The following is a 7,179-nucleotide window of genomic DNA, read 5'->3' on the forward strand; positions in this document are numbered from 1 at the left end:
TAAGGCAGATTTACAGCCAAGTTACTCTTTAATAAGTTTAATGTTTCAGGCCTATGAATGTTTGGGGGAGTTTTACTTTTCCCTCAAAATCAAGATAAGACAGAAAGCAAAAAATTCATGTAATATTGTGGAAAGATGACACCCAAGTCTTTCCTTTTTGTACATTTCAGCACTCTAATGCTGTTCTAACAAAAAGGTCTGCATCATCCTTTGGATCCATGGTTTGGCAACCATCATCCACCAATCCATGCAGATGACACTCAGCCCTATCTTGTGTTTCCAGCAGATCCTAGGAAGGCTGTGGAAACCATGAACAAATGCCTGGAGGTAGTTTTGGGATCAATGAGAGCTAACACATTGAAACTTAATCTCAACAAAACAGATGTGCTATTGATGGGAGAAAGGTTTGACCCAAAACGTGGAATGTCTCCAGATAGGGTTGCATTTGCCCTAGAAAATCAATTTGAAACAGCTGCTGGACGCAGACATCCTGTTGGATAAGAGGGTGACAGCAGTGGCCAAGGGTGCCTTTCACCAGCTTTGGCCCTTCCTGGGCAGGAAGGATATTGTCACTGAGATGCATGCCCTGCAGATGTCTAGATTAGATTACTGCAATGCGCTTTACATGGGGCTGCCCTTGAACACTGTCTGGAAGCTACAGATGGTATAGAATACTAAAGATGACTACAGTGGGTTGTAGAGTCCATCGCACTCTAGATTTGTTCAGCTACAACTCCCAATTTGCTTTTAGGCCCAGTTCAAGGTGCTATTAAAGACCTTTAAAGCCCTATAAGGCTTGGAGCCAGCATACCAGAAGAACTAACTTCTCCCATATGAACCTAACCCATCTACTGTGGTCGTCTTCGGAGGCTCCAGTTTGGGTGCTCCCAACGTCTGAGGCTAGAGAGGTGGCAACCCGAAAAACTGCATTGTCAGTTATGGTGTCAAAACTTTGGAACTTTCTCCACAGAGTAATTTATCTGTCTCCCTTTATCACTGTCTTCTGCCAGCAGGTGACAACTTTTTTATTTTGTTTGGTAACAGTTACTGGCACTCCTTTCTGGTTGTGTGATGTGTTTGTGTGTTTATACGGTTTACTGAATGGTTTATTTTACATATTCCTTATTTTAAATGATATTTTGGTGTTTTAATGTTCACTGCCTTGGGGGCCCCACTTGGGTGGAAGCAGGACAAAAACATTTAAAATACATAAATAAAATAACTTTTTGTGCTTTGTATGTTAAGGAAGTGGTGCTGCATGAATGTTTATTTTAAAATTCATTTATTTTAAAATTAATCTGCAAACCCCACTGAACAACTCAAAAGTGTTTTCTTTTATATTGATATACAAGATTCATATCTATCAAATACATTTATTAGGTTGATGCAATTCTTTAAAAAGTAATTAACATATATATATATATATCACAAATCAAACTGAATGCACACCTTCTACTCTAGGGCACTCATTCAAGAATAACTGAAAGCCATAAGTGACCATTCTATCAGTTCATTACATAGTGTCACATACAGTCACATACAGAAGTTAACTGCCCAAAAAGTGATGATGCTCTATGTATAATTCTCATGTTAACAGTTACAAGTCTTTGCTTATGTATTTTGTTCCTAAAAGAAAGCATTAGAAAGCAAACAGTGAAGGCTTAGATCCTACTTTCCCAGTACTGAGTTGTATCCAGCAGAAGATTTCACAGGAGTTGGTGGACTCAATTTTTCACTATCTTCCCCTTCCCCAAGTAGGTTGCTGTCTATCACAGAACTCCTTTCTGAGAATGGTCTGGGAGACTCTCATAAGTAAGATATCAGGGAAGCAGGTAAAATCACCACTTTCTCTGTCTTCTGCTCACAGCATGAATGAGCAGAGGAAAGACAGGAAGGTAACTTAACCCAATTCCTCCTTCATCACTGCAGCATCCCACCCTACAACATATTTTGCTTACAAGGTTCTCCTAACCATCAGAGAAGAATTTAGGGATAGATGGTGAGCTATTTATGGAAAGGAAGGAATGGAAAAATCACTTTGCCAAATCCCATGAATTCTTCTCCAACCCATTATGAGTAGTTCATATCACAGCCTGGTCTACTCTTTTTAATGCATATGGCAAGGCACATACCTCAAAGTCTTCTATGTAACTTCAGTTCATTAATTCAGAAGTAACCAGCTTTCATTCTCATTCCATTTGAAGTTTTATAGAGATAAACCGTTGCTGTGCGGACTCCTTTTTCGGAGATAACCAAAAATCACAATACCTGAGACAGAGTAGCTCAGGTGTCCCCCAACATGGTGCCCACAGGCACCATGATATCCACGAACACTTTTCCTGGAGCTCACCAAAGATTTCTAGAAAGTGGACAGGGCCAGGAGGGGCTTTTGCCCACAGGGTTTTTAATTGGCCAGCGCAAATCTGATTAGCTGTGCGGATTCAAAAACACACTGCTTTAGTAGTAGTTGACACCACAGCCTGTTCTTCACTGTATGGCATAAGATAAGCTGTGTGTATGAAATAAAATATTTTTAAACAATATGTTCATTAAGGCAGCATTTCGGCCTGAAACACTGAAAAGTTACTATTAGAGTTATGCCTGACTTCAATCCCTGCTGTTTTGTTGTTGGCCCTGCCTCCTGTGGCAGCCATTTTGTGCTTTTTAGTATCTCTGTCAACTGCCTCTGTTCTCAGCTTTGGAATTAAATGTCATAAATACACCAAGGTTATCCAACTATATATATCATTAATGGAGCTTCCAGAAGTACCTGCCTTTGTTCTAGGACAGTGTTTGGATATCATGGTCAAATGACTGAAACAACACACACTGAAATTGAGTCAAGAGAAGATTATGGAACAGCTAGTTTGCAAGACTGGCCTTCTAGAAGAAGCTATTTTGCTTACTCTGTTTGAGGTAACACTGTCTTTTGTAGATTACACAAAGAGCTTAGGGGTACACTTGTACGCAGCCTTTTTGTTAGAGAAGCAGGTTAGCGCTATTGCCAGCAGCACATTGTTTCCATTATATCACAAACTGTCTCCCCTTCTACACTCTGCTGACACAGCTTCACTGATTCATGTTGCTTTATCCTCAAGGCTAGGCTAGACTACACTAACATGCTGTAGTTTCTTTTAATGACAACTCAGAAGTTTGTCTGTTAACTGAAGCAAGCCTGTACCAATATACAACACCTGCTGTACAATGACTTACTGGTTGCCTATTATTTCCAAGCTGGCTTCAAAGCCCTTCACAACCTGAGACTTCAGATATGAATCTGAAGGACTGTTTCTCAATGCAAATTATAGCACTGAACTTGAACAAATATGCTGAAAACTGCTTCACATTAAAACAGTGGCCAACTTTAAATGGCAGGCTTTGAAATGTTCCCTTGTTACATTTATCTAGATTTTTATAGGTTTAATTTATGACTTTACTGAATTAAATAAGAAGTTATCTTCATAAAGGCATCTTCAGTTCTTATGCACTCTGATTCCTCTATGACAACAAGCAGGGACAGACGTGATCACTACTGTACGTTGTGATATGTCTTTTGCAAGAAACACTTGAAAATTGCACGGTGTAAAGTTCCATAGTATATTTTTCCCTCAGAAGCTAACGTTGTACAGAATTACTCTGTACTTGTAAAAATATTGAAATTGAACTCTTGAGTACATTTATATATTTATGAATATATAGGTTAACTCAAATATATAGGAACAGACATTGTCTAAAATGTATATATTCTACTTTCAGTATGATTTCTAACATGAAATTTAAACTCCCAACAGTATCCTATAGTTAAACATGCAAATGTTAGAGCAGGGATCCTAAACACGGTGCCCATGTGTGCATGCGGCCAAGTGGGTATTTTGTCCAGCAAGGCTTCTGATGGGCTACTGGAGATTTGATTGGCTCTGCAAATTTTAAAAAATACTGATTTCTTGTGCTACTAAAAGTAAGCTGTGGCATCCACTGTGTGTCTGGCTCCACCTTTTGTGGCACCCACTGCACAGAAGCCATTTTGCGGTTGTCCCCACCATACTGTTTCAGAATTTCAAAGGTACCTGCAGGCTCAAAACGTTCAGGGAACCCTGGGCTAGAAGTTTGCTTTTTGCTGTAGTGATGACAATCAGGGTTACCTGTATATTTATGTACTTCAACTCTTATCATAGTTTTCACGCACACTGAATAATATACTTTTAGTCCAATTCGTAACTACATTTTACTGCATGAAACAGCAAACTCCACTTACAATCACTAAAGTGCAGTGAAAGTGGATTATTCCGCATGTGTGAAAGTACAATTATAAATGAAAACATATTAATTCCAAATCCAGGTCTGTCTGTCTATTCCTGCTCATACAGCTATAGCCTTGAGCAGAAAATAATAAAATAAAATAAAGCCTTACTTGATATTCTTCTTATGATGTTTACTTTTGCCCCTAAAAGTTTTGCCACAGAGTAACAGAATATTTGTATCTGATCATAACCACGTCACCTGTGGCCTTGTACTATCAGGTGCCTCATTAAGACCTTTTCATCATTTGGACTATAGGAGTAATTAAACTGGCCCTCAACTCGTTAAATATAGGACACTCCATAAACATATGCTCAATAGTTTCAACTTTATCAGGCGAGCATCTAAATCCAGGTCAAAATTCATCTAAAACAGAATTACATGAGATATTTCAACAATCTCTAGTTATGTTTCCACCATTGGCTTGAGCACCTTATCCAAGAAACTTTCCTATTCAATGCAGGGAACTAGAGTGCATGCATATTCTCCATACTCATGGATTGGGCAGCCCAGCTGAAATGAAGATAGATCTCCTGAAATGCCAAGAGTTTCCTGGAAAAGGTGTAAACATGAAAAGAGGATGGGTAAGAGTTCCTTCCATTCAAAGTAGCTCTAAAATCCCTCCTCCCAACTGCTAGCAGAACGTGACTCAAACTAAAGTCCACAGAAATTGCTGCTCAAAAGCCTGCACAATGTTATGTGTCACTTTGGTTAGCTGTGATAAAAAATATTACATGGATTTTGTATTTTGTTGCTGATTTTGTGCCTCACGACATTACCAACAGAGCACACGTTTGGTTGATTAAGCCCCTTTGAATTATCTAAGCTAGGCAAGCCATGCAATACTTTTGACTGTGGTTTTTGAGAAGATTCATTGCTTCTACTGCAATGGTGTCACCGTACTAAAGGCGGCAGAATCCCACCCAATAATAGCTTGAGTTGTTCAAAGATTATGCAGACAAAAAAATCCAACGCTATTTCACAGATCATCTATAATGCAATCTTGAACTTATCTCTAGGGATAACAAAGAATGTGCAAGTATCATAAGGACTGAGAGTCACATGCTGTTTGCCCCGTCCTAAACCAAAGAAAGCATCTTAAAGACAAAAACAGGGTTTAATAGTTTCCCTTACCTAGTTCCCTCTTAAATGAATATTAATTTCAATTAAGCCAAGGTGTTTATGTTAATCACCCTACTGAACAATTTAGCTGAAATGCAAGGGAAAGCTAAAATATATTTTGGAATACATATGGAAAACCATTGAACCTTTTCCAAAAGACAGCAACCTGACCATTATTTAAAGTTACTGGAGACACCAGCCTTGATATAACTGTTCACTCTCACACAAAAGTGCCATTAAGCAGCTAATGACAAGATTTAGATGCATTCTGCACACAGAAAAATAAAGAGCATATTGTTTGCTATACCAATTTTAAAAAAACTAGTTTTATTTTAAGAAAGGGTTAATTAAGAGGCTCCAAAGTGACAAATCTGGGCAGATTGTTTATCAAGATTATATCTTAATAGTACAAAATGCAGTAACAGGTCTTAACATGTCTTCATTTACAGAATTCTGCTGAGTATATTAATGAGTGAGAGACAATGCACATATACAAAACCAGTGTCAGACTCTTGAAGTTGCATCAGTAAAATACATAGCATTAAGACAACATCTGCAGCATTTTCCAGACAGAAAGTATGAGGAGTAAAGGACAAAACTAGAATATGTCAATTGTTAATAAGAGATGAATGATCTCTATATAATAATCCTCTCAGCGTATTGGCCATTTCCAGCTCTCCCATTGGCTGTGCAATGAGCTCCATCAGCCATTGGCCCGTCAGCCGCCACTCAAGACTACTCACGTGTCATTGGCTGGGGGCTAGGTCTGCTCCTCTTCCCCGCCCACTCCCACTTCAGCCACTGTTCCCTGTCAGAATAACTGGCAAACGGCTCTCTCTCCTGACAAAGACACTTCTCCTGCTTGGCTCCTCTGTGGGACTAACTTTTCCCTCAGTGGCTGTTGGTAGGCAACCAAGCTTGGTTCTGTCAGTAAAAAGACAAAGGAAGAAAATCCTTTCCTCCCTTTGTGAGGAACTCATTGGGGCAAGTCCTGACTAGGGTTGCCAGCCCCAGATTGGGAAATTCCTGGATATTCTGTGTTTAAGGAAGCTAGTCTAAAGAAGCCAGAGTTTGGGGAAGGGAGAGGCCTCAGCTGAACAGAATGCCATAGAGGCCATCCTCCAAAGCAGTTATTTTCTCCAGGGGAGAAAATGTGTTTGTTCAACATTTTTGAAATTTTCCACTTTTCTCTTTTGAAGCTAGCAAATATATTACCACAAGAAGGAAACATGGGGTAAAAGGTTTCTATTTGACAAAAACTATTCAAAGGAAAAGCTGCTTACTGCCATTTTTTTAAGTCACATTCCAAAGCTGGAAACACAACAACAGCTTCCTTCACTTTTGTATTCTCAGCCTGGCTAGAATATATTCGAGTCTGGGGGGCGGGGAGCTAATGTGCTTAGCCGTATCTTTTCTGTTACTATCACTCATGCTGGGATATCCATTTATCTTCTAATAGAACTTCAATTCACATAAAGCTCAGCGTAACAATCCACCAACTGACACACTCCTAACAAGGTAAATTTCTAATTTATTGGTATCAGGCATCACATACAGTGTTGGCCTCACCCAGTTGAATCCAAAATGGTTCTTCCACTGGTAGGAGCATACACAAATTCTCACTTGGTTGAAGCTCCATCCCCAATGGTACCCCAGTATTGTTCCCAAGGATCCCCCCCCCCCAACCATCAGGTGAAGCTTTTTGGAGGAGACACAAGGCACTGAAGAAAGGAGAAAACATGAATTATGACAGTCATA

Source organism: Gekko japonicus, unplaced genomic scaffold (assembly GCF_001447785.1).
Source record: "Gekko japonicus isolate JY-2015 unplaced genomic scaffold, Gekko_japonicus_V1.1 scaffold478, whole genome shotgun sequence".
Taxonomy (NCBI): domain Eukaryota; kingdom Metazoa; phylum Chordata; class Lepidosauria; order Squamata; family Gekkonidae; genus Gekko; species Gekko japonicus.